Genomic DNA, 17,253 nt, shown 5'->3' with positions numbered 1-17,253 from the left:
TGGTGATAGCACACAGCACCCTTTTTAAATATAAAGCCCTGGGGAACGGTATAGCTTCGTAAGGCTCGTATTAAGAAGGTGGGTCTCCGTCAGAAGAACTGACGTAACTGTAATGCAATAAAAGGTACCAGATCTCGTCCCACGACCAACAAACACCAAAGAAATAGTTGTGAAGGAAAGTTATAGTAAATCCAGCAGGCCCATCATCAATCATTTATATGTTAGTTGCGAACCCTAATATAACGGACGTTTCCATTTTTGCCTGGAGCTGGGAGAGAAATAGACTTATGTGATTACCTTCCTCTGCCAATTCTCTAAAGACTGTCTTTTCAAACTCATTTAAGGGTACGACTGTCGGAGGAAAGAAGGACCGGATGTGGGAGCACGTGGCCTGACTACAGACTATGGAACATCTGCGACATTGGCCAAGGCGAGACCACAACAGTAAGGAGCTGCAGGACGAGGCACTGTTTTCGACAAAATGAGAGGAAAGGGCTGACCTGATGCCCCTGCTCGATGTTCAATGTATGCCGAAAAGTCCCCGCTCTCTAAACTCGGTCATGAGCCCGCCTACCTGAAATTTTCCGTCCCCCTAGTCTGTTCCCGATCTGGCCCTGCTCCATCCCCCCTTTTTCTCCGACCTACCCTAAAGGACTGCTCACACGCACATTTCTTCCATCTGAACCTTTTTGACAATCAACTCAAAGGACACAGGGCGAAAAGGACCTTTTTGACCAGAAACGCGAGGAAAGGGTCATGCCCTGCAACGCGGGACCTAGAATAGAGCTGGACCCGTAGCTCCACCGCCGGTGCTCCACAGCGCCAACAAAAGACGACAAAGAATGCTGAGAACTCATTAACTTCGAACATTGACACCCTCAATTATCGTTTCTACTACGTCTCATTTCTCTCCCAGCCACCATTGTATTAATTATGCTCCAACCAAACATGAACAGAACTCACATATGTAATGACCTATCAATTTACATTCCGAACGACTATAAGTAGCTATGAAATGTACTCAATGCTCTCACTACAGAATCATTTTTGTCTGTTATTGCATTACTATGACTTTCCTGCAAACGAGTTTTTATCGATAGACCCGCCTCCTAAGATGAAAGATTTTAAAATGTAATGTTTATAACTCCTTCACCTGGGTACCTACTTCTTTTCCTATGACCACCACAGTCGACATGAATTGGAAATAGGCCAGCAAGATGTCTTGGATATGTTAAAGGGAGGACTGTGGAAAATTAGTACGGTCTGGTAAACATTATCTGCGCCATCTTGCCTTTTTCCCCTGATGCCACACTTTTTGTCGTGCGCACCCGCCATTTTAGGTGCCTCGATCAGAACAACCCTTTTGCATGCCACTGGCCCCCAGCATAGCCCTCCTCCCTCACAAAGCCCGCACTCTGACAACCCCCGCTCGCACATGCCTTGGGTCATAAACCCCTCTTCAGCGCAGCTCTGCCTCAGAACCCCATCCTGTCCCCAGTGCGACACCTCCCTTCCTTCCTTTCATGGTCCCAGGCCCTTTTTGATACAAATCCCCTTTTCCTGTGTGCCCGTTTGTCTTCCTCGTTCCCAGGCCGACACCTAGCTCTGCCGATACTGTTCCTTGCCCCTCCCCGTACAGTAGAAAGCTTCCCTCATCAAAGGACCCCCGAGTTGATCAAAGCCCTCACCCTATGAGATCCGACCAAACCCCCACATTCCATGAATCGGCGGAATGTCCAGCTGCGCGGTAGTCATCACCTGTTGTGACCGGGGTGAGGACTTCAACTGTAAATGTGTGTGGGAACGGGCCTGAAGGGGAGATTCGGAGGATATCCCTCCGTACATCAAAGCATTGCCAAGAATGTGTTGTATGTAATAAAGCAATAAACCTGTGTATAAGAGGCCAGGCCTCAGAGATGCGGGGAGAGCACCTCATGACGATACCTGCTGTCTGAACTGATGTGTTCTCCTCCGGAGAGAATAAACCTTGTTTCCTGCCTTCTCGTCTCCAGCGCCTGCCTCTTCATTGATTAATATTTTGTGGGTTAAAGAGGCGATACCGCCGGGCAAATATCGATTGTCCCTGACGTAGTTTTAACAATTGGCGTCCCAAGCGTGGGGCCCATCAGCGACTCGTGGATCCAGTGGGAGAGGTCCTGACGACAGAGTGAACGACTGCAACGATCGGGAGAGCTCTTGCCCAATAGACCCTCGTCTGGCAGCCGATCATCCGAACTTCACTGGTTCCGAACAGACCTCTCCCGAGTGATCTACGGTCCTGACTGGGAACCATCAGGAGTGCTGCGAGGAATACAAAGAAAAGAGGACGATCGGGCGCTGGATTCGGAAGACAAGAAACTGTCCATACGGTCCGGGTAAGGTCGTGTAGACACGACGAAACACGAAATAATTGTTTAATTGTTCAGAAAATACTAGTATTACTCTTTGTTGACCTATTTGGAGATTCACTGTCTGCACACGAAGAAACAGTAGGCTCTTTCTCTTTGCAAACAGTGAAGGATAGGTAACGCAGCCGTCGCGCCTATCTTTCTCCCCCACTGAATCGATTATTTATTAACGGCCACTGATTAACTGTTTTTGACCCCGAGCTACTGTTCGCGGATTGTTTTCTGGAGATTCCCTGTCTACAAACAGGAAAGAACAGGTTCCCCTTTGCAGATAGTGAAAGGGTAGAGGACGCAGATCTTTTGCAAATCTACTTATTCTTCCCACTGGTCCTCTTTTTGTTCATTTGATATTGGTTCATGAGGTATTCACTGCCTGCAAACAACGTAGAATAGAAATATTCTGTCTAGTCTTTGCACACAGTGATAAGATAGGCAGTGCTGACTTTTGTCCCTCGTTGTGAGCTGTCATGTCTGTCTTCTCCCCACTGGTCGATAGCTGGTTCAGCCCGGACCGTTTATTAGAGGTGGATCATCTAGCTCCGCTGGAAGGCACCCCTAATAAAGACATGTTCATAAACTATGGATTAGTTACCATAGCCTATAGTAAACTGTGGCACAGGTATACCAAAGAAAGTCAAGAGAAACAGTGGCCACTGATAGGATCCTTCGATCTTGATAAAATAGAAACGTTAGAAATAGCCCTTCGTGATAATAAGACAACGCCTATTATGCTCGACTGCCTCGGTATGTGGCGCAAAGAAGCAATGCAATGAAAGAAAAGAGACGAGGACAGAGCAGGTAAAGGAACATATCGACAGGACGACCCCAGGACACAACGTCCCGAAAGTAATCCCCCGACACTACGCACAGGACGGCCAGACTTAGGGCAAAACCAATGTGCTTTTTGTAGATATGCCGGGCACTGGAAAGCCCAATGCCCGACTCTACTGAACGTGAGTAGGAGCAGAGGACCGACAGGAATAACAGGCCGGCAGAAAGGGAAAAGGCGCGAGACAAAGATGAATCAGACTGACATGGACAGGCCAGATAGAACCACCACGTTCGATTATGCCGGATGGCACAGATTTCGCCAGGCCGATTTCAGCGACATGTTCGAGTCCTCATAGATCAAACAACGCTAAGACGGGAAACCCAGTCTAGCTCTAAATTAACAGACGACAAACCCCGAATAAAGCAGAAAGAATAATGTACACCCATGATCAAGCATCCTTACGTTTAGCCAAGTAGGGAAAAGTTTAGGGTATTTCGAGGTAAGGGTTACACAAGTATCCTTCGCCGAGAGGACTAGGGATATTGCCAATGTCTGAAAACCTACTACCTCCTTTCTTCCGCATCCTTATAGGCATATAACTAAAGCCTGCCCCATTGCTCTAACGATAAGTATGCGCAGCATACAGAAAAAGATAATTATGGCCAAAAAAAAATAAAAAAATAATAACTGTTTTATGTTTGTCTTGGGTCTTTTGTATATAATACTTGTACTGTCTCCCCGTCTGAGTTTGTGTGTACGTGATGCATGAATCTGCGTCATCCCTCTGCCTGTGTTTCCGTGTTACTTAAACTTCTGTTAACAGAAGCTTTAGCATGGAACAACCTGGAAAGAAAGGAATGGGAAAACGAAATCCGTAGGCCACTGATGAACTTGAACTTTTATTTAACATAACGAACAAGAAACAAATAACAGTACGTAATAATAACACCTATTAATGCCCTAACAACAGAAAACGTTTGAAACAAGAATGGTAAACTAGAAAATGAAAGTCAGCAGAACATTCGCCCCCCCCACTCTGGAACCTTCCAAGGTAGGGCAGGGTTACGGCTACGCCCAGCCGGCAGCAACCCATATAAGGCGGGTCCTGCTGCCAACAGTCGGCCAGGAAATCGTAACATAGGGTGGAGCCGGAGGAGAGACAAGGGCCAGCGGGACCCAGCCAGGGGATCACCTTGACCACACCGGAGAGTTGTAGGGGGGGGAATGTCTATGTCCTCGACCCCCCCTCTCTCTCTCCCCCAGTCCGGCCACGGTGGCGCGTGGGAGTTTCAGGTAGTCCCGCCACATGTCTTCCCGGTCCGGCCACCAATGGCCAGGGACTGGGGCCAACTGGATCCGGCTGCAGCCGATGAGCCAAGGAACCCATTCATGGGGCCAGAGCAAGGGGCGTCCGGCCGACATCCACCGGAAGCCCGGCCCAGAGAAGGACGGGACACTTCTTTCTTTTCTCCTCCGTAATGGCCGCAGCAGCACGCCCGGCGCCACTTGAATAATGGCTGCGACAACTCTGGGGGGGAGGGATGTCTTGTACATACCTCCGCGAAAATTAGTCCAGGTCGGGCTGGGAGGGAGAGGCGACGCGGACGAGCCTCTCCCACCTCCACGGATAGGAGGTTTCCCAGCCCCCGGCCCAGCGCCGAACTCCTCCAGCCAGGCGGTGGTGCCAATACCTGCGTAGCACCGAACATACCATGGTGGCGCCCCAGTACTTGCGCAGCACCGAACATGCGCCGCAGGTGGCCATACTTCCGCAGCACTGGGCATGGGACTTGTGGAGCACAGGGTGTGGAGAGACCATCGTGCATGCCCATGAAAGAGAGCGGCATGGAGTGCACCGGGAGAGGGAGACGGCGCGAACGAGTCTCCCTCGCCCCCCAGGTGGGGGCACCACAGCTGCACCCTAGCCGAACGTCCTGCTTCCACAACACGGAGTTCCATTCCCTATTTGTCCCCAGAAAGGTCTCTTCCACTCTTGCAGACTCGACGAGGGGGGCTGCTGCAGGGCCTCAAAATGGCGTCTGGGTCCGCTGGAAGGCGGGTCTCGGCCGCTAGAGTAACTTTGAACAGCAATGTAACTCGGGCGCTTGCCCACCGGGGCACGAGCCCCCACCTCCGACAGCACCCCCACAGCCTTGAAGATTCTACAAAAGTCCCAGGAGCCCTCGGCCCCTGCAGGTTTCCGGTGAGGTACAACTGCCTTGATCGCTAACGAAATAAGCATGACATAGCCACTCCTTCTGTTAGCATGAATTCTCGAAACTGCCGAAAAGGACTCTGGTCCAACTGCCGGTTGTAGGAAACATTTTTTCCTTGATACTACTTCCGGACTAACCCGGCCCCGCCCAAAATGGTGCCGGTAACAATAGGAACTTACGAACGCCTCGTGGTGTTTTCTTTTGCTAAAAAGACTCGATGTTCCGAGATATGTTATGATCCTTTGTACACTTGACGGAAAAGAGGGAGGATTCACTCGACGAACATGTAAAAGGACCCCGTGAAAAATGTTTTTCAATGTACGATTCATTATGATATTATCATGTCCGACATGTAACCTCGCTTATGACACACTCCCATGGTATACCTATAGGAATTTGATTACAACTAGTCCAACTGTGTTTCCAATTATGAAATGAATGCCCCTTGGTCCCTCAACTATTCGATAGACGTATTTAGTTCCCTGCAAATGAATGAATGAACCTTTTTAAACATGTTTTTAATCCTACAAGATAGCCCCCCCCCCTCTACTGTACGCACTTTAGCCATTGCCGTATCCGGCCAACCCCGATCACACTGTCCTATCAACATGCTGAACGATTGTGAAAATAAAGGTTTTCGAAACTATGAACGGGTATTGCATGCTTTATTTAAAATGTGGGATCGGCGGGAGAGTTTTTTTCTGTGCACCCTACTCTGCTCTCTCTTTAAGGTTAATAGAAGATGGTTGCCCAGCCCCGGATGGAGGATCGAATCTAAGACACGACACTCTGCCGTCAAATATGCGACTGACTCAGGGACTCGCGCATGGAGAAAGACCTCGACTTCTGGGGATGGGTAAAAGCGAAACGGTGTAAAAGATGGAATATAAAGGATGGGTAAAGTGAAACGATGTAAATGATAGAATATTATAAAGATACGACACTCAAAGGTACTAGGGAACAGAGTTGACCGAAGAGCTGATAAACCTTAAAACATCACAGCGTTGAAAGAGATTTAAGGACCCCGATAGCTAAATACACTTACCAACTAGAAACCTCGCGCTAAGTGTTTCTGATTCTCTAACGTTTTCCTACTCACAGCCTATAAGGACACACTGCCCCCCCCCCCCCTTGGCTCCAGAAACCACAACCCCAGGGATTCTATCCCGAAGAGATAAGACGAGTATGAGGTAAGTAAAAGACTTTCGTACCCGTGCTTTTGATGTGCTCGAATGTTGTCCCCCTCCCCTCCTTTTTCCCCCCCCTGCAGGCCACATCGGAATCACGACCGAGGTATGGTGAAGATCTGAAGCCTCGCCATGTCTGATACACGACGCGGACTAACACTGCCTGGTGGCACCTAAACACACCCACAAACTGCTCTTGTACCAAAAGAGCCAATAAATTGTATGACATGATGAAAGCGATCACCCTTAATCCGTGTTGCGTGAATGGACGCCTGTCACGTATGTCCGAAACTATGAGATGATGTTTGTGTATGACTGACGCGTTGACTTAACTGGTTAAAGGACCGAGAATGCAAGAAATGCGACACAATGGTGCCCTTTTTTACTCGATGTATGTCCCCTGTACCCGGCCTAATGCTCGTCCATCCCAAACTGCATGCTTTCAAAATTCTAACACAGACCCGTAATGTCTTATGTTGTGTAATGCGCTGAATAGCCTATCTTAATGCACGGCCACTCCTCATGTCGCACGTGTACTATTTAGCCTGTTGTTGCACATCTCTCTCTCTCTCTCTCTCTCTCTCTCTCTCTCTCTCTCTCCCTCTCTCTCGCTCTTCCGAACGACTAGCACCTAAATTGGCAAACCGCCACCCCTAGTGCACCACCCAATTGGCTCCAAATACCACAAGTATTTGCTCAAAATTTATCCTAAATAAAAATCACCCTGACGCCGTGTCACTACCTCTCCTTTCTGCTAAAAATTGATGAAACCGAGATTTGGCCATAAGGGAAAGGACAGGTAAGACGACTGAGGTTCCCTAATCTGACCCGAAATAAGGGAACTACATGTCAGCGGCTCCTGTGTTATAAAAAGATGCCTCAGATAACGCGACCTTCCCTGTCCCGAATTGTCGCAATACCCAAACAGTAAAGGTGATCGAAACATCCTCATGTTCCCGGAACGCCCCCTGTTTCGTATCAGCTGCCCCAGACGAGAGTTATAAAACTGTCCCTCACCCCCGGTTGTAAGAGATGGGTCAATTTACGCCCTTACCACAGTTTTCTATGTCCCTAGTTGTTTCCCATAAGACCCCTGTCTTTTCTAATTAAGTAGTCAGGCCGTAAGAGGCTACGTAGGAACCAGAATGATGTTTTACAAAGTTAAAGATTAGACCGAAGCGAAGAAATCATTGCAATGAACCCTGTTGAAAGCGAAAATGTTTAGTTGAAAGGCAGGATGCATTGATAGAATGAAAAATGTTTAGCCTATGTTCGTCCCTCAGCAAGATACCTGTCAGACCATGGTGATAGCACACAGCACCCTTTTTAAATATAAAGCCCTGGAGAACGGTATAGCTTCGTAAGGCTCGTATTAAGAAGGTGGGTCTCCGTCAGAAGAACTGACGTAACTGTAATGCAATAAAAGGTACCAGATCTCGTCCCACGACCAACAAACACCAAAGAAATAGTTGTGAAGGAAAGTTATAGTAAATCCAGCAGGCCCATCATCAATCATTTATATGTTAGTTGCGAACCCTAATATAACGGACGTTTCCATTTTTGCCTGGAGCTGGGAGAGAAATAGACTTATGTGATTACCTTCCTCTGCCAATTCTCTAAAGACTGTCTTTTCAAACTCATTTAAGGGTACGACTGTCGGAGGAAAGAAGGACCGGATGTGGGAGCACGTGGCCTGACTACAGACTATGGAACATCTGCGACATTGGCCAAGGCGAGACCGCGACAGTAAGGAGCTGCAGGACGAGGCACTGTTTTCGACAAAATGAGAGGAAAGGGCTGACCTGATGCCCCTGCTCGATGTTCAATGTATGCCGAAAAGTCCCCGCTCTCTAAACTCGGTCATGAGCCCGCCTACCTGAAATTTTCCGTCCCCCTAGTCTGTTCCCGATCTGGCCCTGCTCCATCCCCCCTTTTTCTCCGACCTACCCTAAAGGACTGCTCACACGCACATTTCTTCCATCTGAACCTTTTTGACAATCAACTCAAAGGACACAGGGCGAAAAGGACCTTTTTGACCAGAAACGCGAGGAAAGGGTCATGCCCTGCAACGCGGGACCTAGAATAGAGCTGGACCCGTAGCTCCACCGCCGGTGCTCCACAGCGCCAACAAAAGACGACAAAGAATGCTGAGAACTCATTAACTTCGAACATTGACACCCTCAATTATCGTTTCTACTACGTCTCATTTCTCTCCCAGCCACCATTGTATTAATTATGCTCCAACCAAACATGAACAGAACTCACATATGTAATGACCTATCAATTTACATTCCGAACGACTATAAGTAGCTATGAAATGTACTCAATGCTCTCACTACAGAATCATTTTTGTCTGTTATTGCATTACTATGACTTTCCTGCAAACGAGTTTTTATCGATAGACCCGCCTCCTAAGATGAAAGATTTTAAAATGTAATGTTTATAACTCCTTCACCTGGGTACCTACTTCTTTTCCTATGACCACCACAGTCGATATGAATTGGAAATAGGCCAGCAAGATGTCTTGGATATGTTAAAGGGAGGACTGTGGAAAATTAGTACGGTCTGGTAAACATTATCTGCGCCATCTTGCCTTTTTCCCCTGATGCCACACTTTTTGTCGTGCGCACCCGCCATTTTAGGTGCCTCGATCAGAACAACCCTTTTGCATGCCACTGGCCCCCAGCATAGCCCTCCTCCCTCACAAAGCCCGCACTCTGACAACCCCCGCTCGCACATGCCTTGGGTCATAAACCCCTCTTCAGCGCAGCTCTGCCTCAGAACCCCATCCTGTCCCCAGCGCGACACCTCCCTTCCTTCCTTTCATGGTCCCAGGCCTTTTTTGATACAAATCCCCTTTTCCTGTGTGCCCGTTTGTCTTCCTCGTTCCCAGGCCGCCACCTAGCTCTGCCGATACTGTTCCTTGCCCCTCCCCGTACAGTAGAAAGCTTCCCTCATCAAAGGACCCCCGAGTTGATCAAAGCCCTCACCCTATGAGATCCGACCAAACCCCCACATTCCATGAATCGGCGGAATGTCCAGCTGCGCGGTAGTCATCACCTGTTGTGACCGGGGTGAGGACTTCAACTGTAAATGTGTGTGGGAACGGGCCTGAAGGGGAGATTCGGAGGATATCCCTCCGTACATCAAAGCATTGCCAAGAATGTGTTGTATGTAATAAAGCAATAAACCTGTGTATAAGAGGCCAGGCCTCAGAGATGCGGGGAGAGCACCTCATGACGATACCTGCTGTCTGAACTGATGTGTTCTCCTCCGGAGAGAATAAACCTTGTTTCCTGCCTTCCCGTCTCCAGCGCCTGCCTCTTCATTGATTAATATTTCGTGGGTTAAAGAGGCGATACCGCCGGGCAAATATCGATTGTCCCTGACGTAGTTTTAATACACTCACTGGGGATGAGGGGGCGCTGTACATGTGTGAGGTGGACACTCACTGGGGATGAGGGGGCGCTGTACATGTGTGAGGTGGACACTCACTGGCGATGAGGGGGCGCTGTACATGTGTGAGGCAGACACTCACTGGGGAAGAGGGGGCACTGAACATGTGTGAGGCGGACACTCACTGGGGATGAGGGGGTGCTGTACATGTGTGAGGTGGACACTCACTGGCGATGAGGGGGCGCTGTACATGTGTGAGGCAGACACTCACTGGGGATGAGGGGGCGCTGTACATGTGTGAGGTGGACACTCACTGGGGATGAGGGGGCACTGTACATGTGTGAGGCGGACACTCACTGGGGATGAGGGGGCGCTGTACATGTGTGAGGTGGACACTCACTGGCGATGAGGGGGCGCTCTACATGTGTGAGGCGGACACTCACTGGGGATGAGGGGCGCTGTACATGTGTGAGGTGGACACTCACTGGCGATGAGGGGCGCTGTACATGTCTGAGGCGGACACTCACTGGGGATGAGGGGGCGCTGTACATGTGTGAGGTGGACACTCACTGGCGATGAGGGGCGCTGTACATGTCTGAGGCGGACACTCACTGGGGATGAGGGGGCGCTGTACATGTGTGAGGTGGACACTCACTGGGAATGAGGGGGCGCTGTACATGTGTGAGGTGGACACTCACTGGGGATGAGGGGGCGCTGTACATGTGTGAGGTGGACACTCACTGGCGATGAGGGGGCGCTGTACATGTGTGAGGCGGACACTCACTGGGGATGAGGGGGCGCTGTACATGTGTGAGGTGGAAACTCACTGGCGATGAGGGGCGCTGTACATGTCTGATGCGGACACTCACTGGGGATGAGGGGGCGCTGTACATGTGTAAGGTGGACACTCACTGGCGATGAGGGGCGCTGTACATGTCTGAGGCGGACACTCACTGGAGATGAGGGGGCGCTGTACATGTGTGAGGTGGACACTCACTGGCGATGAGGGGGCGCTGTACATGTGTGAGGCGGACACTCACTGGGGATGAGGGGGCGCTGTACATGTGTGAGGCGGACACTCATTGGCTGGTGATGGGGGCTCTGTACATGTGTGAGGCGGACACTCACTGGCGATGAGGGGGCGCTGTACATGTATGAGGCGGACACTCACTGGGGATGAGGGGGCGCTGTACATGTGTGAGGCGGACACTCACTGGGGATGAGGGGGTGCTGAACATGTGTGAGGCGGACACTCACTGGGGATGAGGGGGTGCTGTACATGTGTGAGGCGGACACTCACTGGGGATGAGGGGGCGCTGTACATGTGTGAGGTGGACACTCACTGGGGATGAGGGGGCACTGTACATGTGTGAGGCGGACACTCACTGGCGATGGGGGCGCTGTACATGTGTGTGATGCGGACACTCACTGAGGATGAGGGGGCACTGTACATGTGTGAGGTGGACACTCACTGGGGATGAGGGGGCGCTGTACATGTGTGAGGCGTACACTCATTGGCTGGTGATGAGGGTGCTGTACATGTGTGAGGCGGACACTCATTGGCTGGTGACGGGGGTGCTGTACATGTGTGAGGCGGACACTCACTGGGGATGAGGGGGCGCTGAACATGTGTAAGGCGGACACTCATTGGGGATGATGGGGCGCTGTACATGTGTGAGGCAGACACTCACTGGAGATGAGTGGGCGCTGTACATGTGTGAGGTGGACACTCACTGGCGATGAGGGGCGCTGTACATGTCTGAGGCGGACACTCACTGGGGATGAGGGGGCGCTGTACATGTGTGAGGTGGACACTCACTGGCGATGAGGGGGCGCTGTACATGTGTGAGGCAGACACTCACTGGGGAAGAGGGGGCACTGAACATGTGTGAGGCGGACACTCACTGGGGATGAGGGGGTGCTGTACATGTGTGAGGCGGACACTCACTGGGGATGAGGGGGCGCTGTACATGTGTGAGGTGGACACTCACTGGGGATGAGGGGGCGCTGTACATGTGTGAGGCGGACACTCACTGGCGATTGGGGCGCTGTACATGTGTGTGATGCAGACACTCACTGAGGATGAGGGGGCGCTGTACATGTGTGAGGTGGACACTCACTGGGGATGAGGGGGCGCTGTACATGTGTGAGGCGGACACTCATTGGCTGGTGATGGGGTGCTGTACATGTGTGAGGCGGACACTCATTGGCTGGTGACGGGGGTGCTGTACATGTGTGAGGCGGACACTCACTGGGGATGAGGGGGCGCTGAACATGTGTAAGGCGGACACTCATTGGGGATGAGGGGGCGCTGTACATGTGTGAGGCAGACACTCACTGGAGATGAGGGGGCGCTGTACATGTGTGAGGCGGACACTCATTGGCTGGTGATGGGGGTGCTGTACATGTGTGAGGCGGACACTCATTGGCTGGAGATGGGGGTGCTGTACATGTGTGATGCGGACACTCACTGGAGATGAGGGGGCGCTGTACATGTGTGAGGCGGACACACTGGAGATGAGGGGGCGCTGTACATGTGTGAGGCGGACACTCACTGGCGATGAGGGGCGCTGTACATGTCTGATGCGGACACTCACCGGGGATGAGGGGGCGCTGTACATGTGTGAGGTGGATACTCACTGGGGATGAGGGGGCGCTGTACAAGTGTGAGGTGGACACTCACTGGGGATGAGGGGGCGCTGAACATGTGTGATGCGGACACTCACTGGGGATGAGGGGGCGCTGAACATGTGTGAGGTGGACACTCACTGGGGATGAGGGGGCGCTGTACATGTGTGAGGCGGACACTCACTGAGGATGAGGGGGCGCTGTACATGTGTGAGGCGGATACTCACTGGGGATGAGGGGGCGTTGTACATGTGTGAGGCGGACATTCACTGAGGATGAGGGGGCGCTGTACATGTGTGAGGCAGACACTCACTGAGGATGAGGGGGCGTTGTGCATGTGTGAGGCGGACACTCACTGGGGATGAGGGGGCGATGAACATGTGTGAGGCGGACACTCACTGGGGATGAGGGGGTGCTGTACATGTGTGAGGTGGACACTCACTGGGGATAAGGGGGCGCTGTACATGTGTGAGATGGACACTCACTGGCGATGAGGGGGCGCTGTACATGTGTGAGGTGGACACTCACTGGCGATGAGGGGGTTTTGTACATGGGGTGAGGGGGTGCTGCTGTACATGTGTGAGGTGGACACTCACTGGCGATGAGGGGGCGCTGTACAAGTGTGAGGCGGACACTCACTGGGGATGAGGGGGCGCTGTACATGTGTGAGGTGGACACTCACTGGGGATGAGGGGGCGCTGTACATGTGTGAGGCGGACACTCACTGGGGATGAGGGGGCGCTGTACATGTGTGAGGTGGACACTCACTGGGGATGAGGGGGCGCTGTACATGTGTGAGGCGGACACTCACTGGGGATGAGGGGCGCTGTACATGTGTGAGGTGGACACTCACTGGCGATGAGGGGCGCTGTACATGTCTGAGGCGGACACTCACTGGGGATGAGGGGGCGCTGTACATGTGTGAGGTGGACACTCACTGGCGATGAGGGGCGCTGTACATGTCTGAGGCGGACACTCACTGGGGATAAGGGGGCGCTGTACATGTGTGAGGTGGACACTCACTGGGGATGAGGGGGCGCTGTACATGTGTGAGGTGGACACTCACTGGGGATGAGGGGGTGCTGTACATGTGTGAGGTGGACACTCACTGGCGATGAGGGGGCGCTGTACATGTGTGAGGCGGACACTCACTGGGGATGAGGGGGCGCTGTACATGTGTGAGGTGGACACTCACTGGCGATGAGGGGCGCTGTACATGTCTGATGCGGACACTCACTGGGGATGAGGGGGCGCTGTACATGTGTGAGGTGGACACTCACTGGCGATGAGGGGCGCTGTACATGTGTGAGGCGGACACTCACTGGGGATGAGGGGGCGCTGTACATGTGTGAGGTGGACACTCACTGGGGATGAGGGGGCGCTGTACATGTGTGAGGCGGACACTCACTGGCGATGGGGGCGCTGTACATGTGTGTGATGCGGACACTCACTGAGGATGAGGGGGCGCTGTACATGTGTGAGGTGGACACTCACTGGGGATGAGGGGGCGCTGTACATGTGTGAGGCGGACACTCATTGGCTGGTGATGGGGGTGCTGTACATGTGTGAGGCGGACACTCATTGGCTGGTGACGGGGGTGCTGTACATGTGTGAGGCGGACACTCACTGGGGATGAGGGGGCGCTGAACATGTGTAAGGCGGACACTCATTGGGGATGATGGGGCGCTGTACATGTGTGAGGCAGACACTCACTGGAGATGAGGGGGCGCTGTACATGTGTGAGGCGGACACTCATTGGCTGGTGATAGGGGTGCTGTACATGTGTGAGGCGGACACTCATTGGCTGGAGATGGGGGTGCTGTACATGTGTGAGGCGGACACTCACTGGAGATGAGGGGGCGCTGTACATGTGTGAGACGGACACACTGGAGATGAGGGGGCGCTGTACATGTGTGAGGCGGACACTCACTGGCGATGGGGGCGCTGTACATGTGTGAGGCGGATACTCACTGGGGATGAGGGGGCGCTGTACAAGTGTGAGGTGGACACTCACTGGGGATGAGGGGGCGCTGAACATGTGTGAGGCGGACACTCACTGGGGATGAGGGGGTGCTGAACATGTGTGAGGTGGACACTCACTGGGGATGAGGGGGCACTGTACATGTGTGAGGCGGACACTCACTGAGGAAGAGGGGGCGCTGTACATGTGTGAGGCGGATACTCACTGGGGATGAGGGGGCGTTGTACATGTGTGAGGCGGACATTCACTGAGGATGAGGGGGCGCTGTACATGTGTGAGGCAGACACTCACTGAGGATGAGGGGGCGTTGTGCATGTGTGAGGTGGACACTCACTGGGGATGAGGGGGCGCTGTACATGTGTGAGGCGGACACTCACTGAGGATGAGGGGGCGCTGTACATGTGAGAGGCGGACTCTCACTGAGGATGAGGGGGCGCTGAACATGTGTGAGGCGGACACTCCCTGGTGATGAGGGGGCGCTGTACATGTGTGAGGCGGACACTCACTGGGGATGAGGGGGCGCTGTACATGTGTGAGGTGGACACTCACTGGCGATGAGGGGCGCTGTACATGTCTGATGCGGACACTCACTGGGGATGAGGGGGCGCTGTACATGTGTGAGGTGGACACTCACTGGCGATGAGGGGCGCTGTACATGTCTGAGGCGGACACTCACTGGGGATGAGGGGGCGCTGTACATGTGTGAGGTGGACACTCACTGGCGATGAGGGGGCGCTGTACATGTGTGAGGCGGACACTCACTGGGGATGAGGGGGCGCTGTACATGTGTGAGGCGGACACTCATTGGCTGGTGATGGGGGCTCTGTACATGTGTGAGGCGGACACTCACTGGCGATGAGGGGGCGCTGTACATGTATGAGGCGGACACTCACTGGGGATGAGGGGGCGCTGTACATGTGTGAGGCGGACACTCACTGGGGATGAGGGGGCGCTGAACATGTGTGAGGCGGACACTCACTGGGGATGAGGGGGTGCTGTACATGTGTGAGGCGGACACTCACTGGGGATGAGGGGGCGCTGTACATGTGTGAGGTGGACACTCACTGGGGATGAGGGGGCGCTGTACATGTGTGAGGCGGACACTCACTGGCGATGGGGGCGCTGTACATGTGTGTGATGCGGACACTCACTGAGGATGAGGGGGCGCTGTACATGTGTGAGGTGGACACTCACTGGGGATGAGGGGAAGCTGTACATGTGTGAGGCGGACACTCATTGGCTGGTGATGGGGGTGCTGTACATGTGTGAGGCGGACACTCATTGGCTGGTGACGGGGGTGCTGTACATGTGTGAGGCGGACACTCACTGGGGATGAGGGGGCGCTGAACATGTGTAAGGCGGACACTCATTGGGGATGATGGGGCGCTGTACATGTGTGAGGCAGACACTCACTGGAGATGAGGGGGCGCTGTACATGTGTGAGGCGGACACTCATTGGCTGGTGATAGGGGTGCTGTACATGTGTGAGGCGGACACTCATTGGCTGGAGATGGGGGTGCTGTACATGTGTGAGGCGGACACTCACTGGAGATGAGGGGGCGCTGTACATGTGTGAGACGGACACACTGGAGATGAGGGGGCGCTGTACATGTGTGAGGCGGACACTCACTGGCGATGGGGGCGCTGTACATGTGTGAGGCGGATACTCACTGGGGATGAGGGGGCGCTGTACAAGTGTGAGGTGGACACTCACTGGGGATGAGGGGGCGCTGAACATGTGTGAGGCGGACACTCACTGGGGATGAGGGGGTGCTGAACATGTGTGAGGTGGACACTCACTGGGGATGAGGGGGCACTGTACATGTGTGAGGCGGACACTCACTGAGGAAGAGGGGGCGCTGTACATGTGTGAGGCGGATACTCACTGGGGATGAGGGGGCGTTGTACATGTGTGAGGCTGACATTCACTGAGGATGAGGGGGCGCTGTACATGTGTGAGGCAGACACTCACTGAGGATGAGGGGGCGTTGTGCATGTGTGAGGTGGACACTCACTGGGGATGAGGGGGCGCTGTACATGTGTGAGGCGGACACTCACTGAGGATGAGGGGGCGCTGTACATGTGAGAGGCGGACTCTCACTGAGGATGAGGGAGCGCTGAACATGTGTGAGGCGGACACTCCCTGGTGATGAGGGGGCGCTGTACATGTGTGAGGCGGACACTCACTGGGGATAAGGGGGCGCTGTACATGTGTGAGACGGACACTCACTGGCGATGAGGGGGCGCTGTACATGTGTGAGGTGGACACTCACTGGCGATGAGGGGGCGCTGTACATGGGGTGAGGGGGTGCTGCTGTACATGTGTGAGGTGAACACTCACTGGCGATGAGGGGGCGCTGTACATGTGTGAGGCGGACATTCACTGGGAATGAGGGGGCGCTGTACATGTGTGAGGTGGACACTCACTGGGGATGAGGGGGCGCTGTACATGTGTGAGGCGGACACTCACTGGGGATGAGGGGGCGCTGTACATGTGTGAGGTGGACACTCACTGGCGATGAGGGGGCGCTGTACATGTGTGAGGCGGACACTCACTGGGGATGAGGGGGCGCTGTACATGTGTGAGGTGGACACTCAGTGGCGATGAGGGGCGCTGTACATGTCTGAGGCGGACTCTCACTGGGGATGAGGGGGCGCTGTACAT

The sequence above is a fragment of the Lissotriton helveticus genome, chromosome 9 (assembly GCF_964261635.1).
Source record: "Lissotriton helveticus chromosome 9, aLisHel1.1, whole genome shotgun sequence".
NCBI classification, from domain to species: Eukaryota; Metazoa; Chordata; class Amphibia; order Caudata; family Salamandridae; genus Lissotriton; species Lissotriton helveticus.
This window is presented reverse-complemented; position numbering follows the sequence as displayed.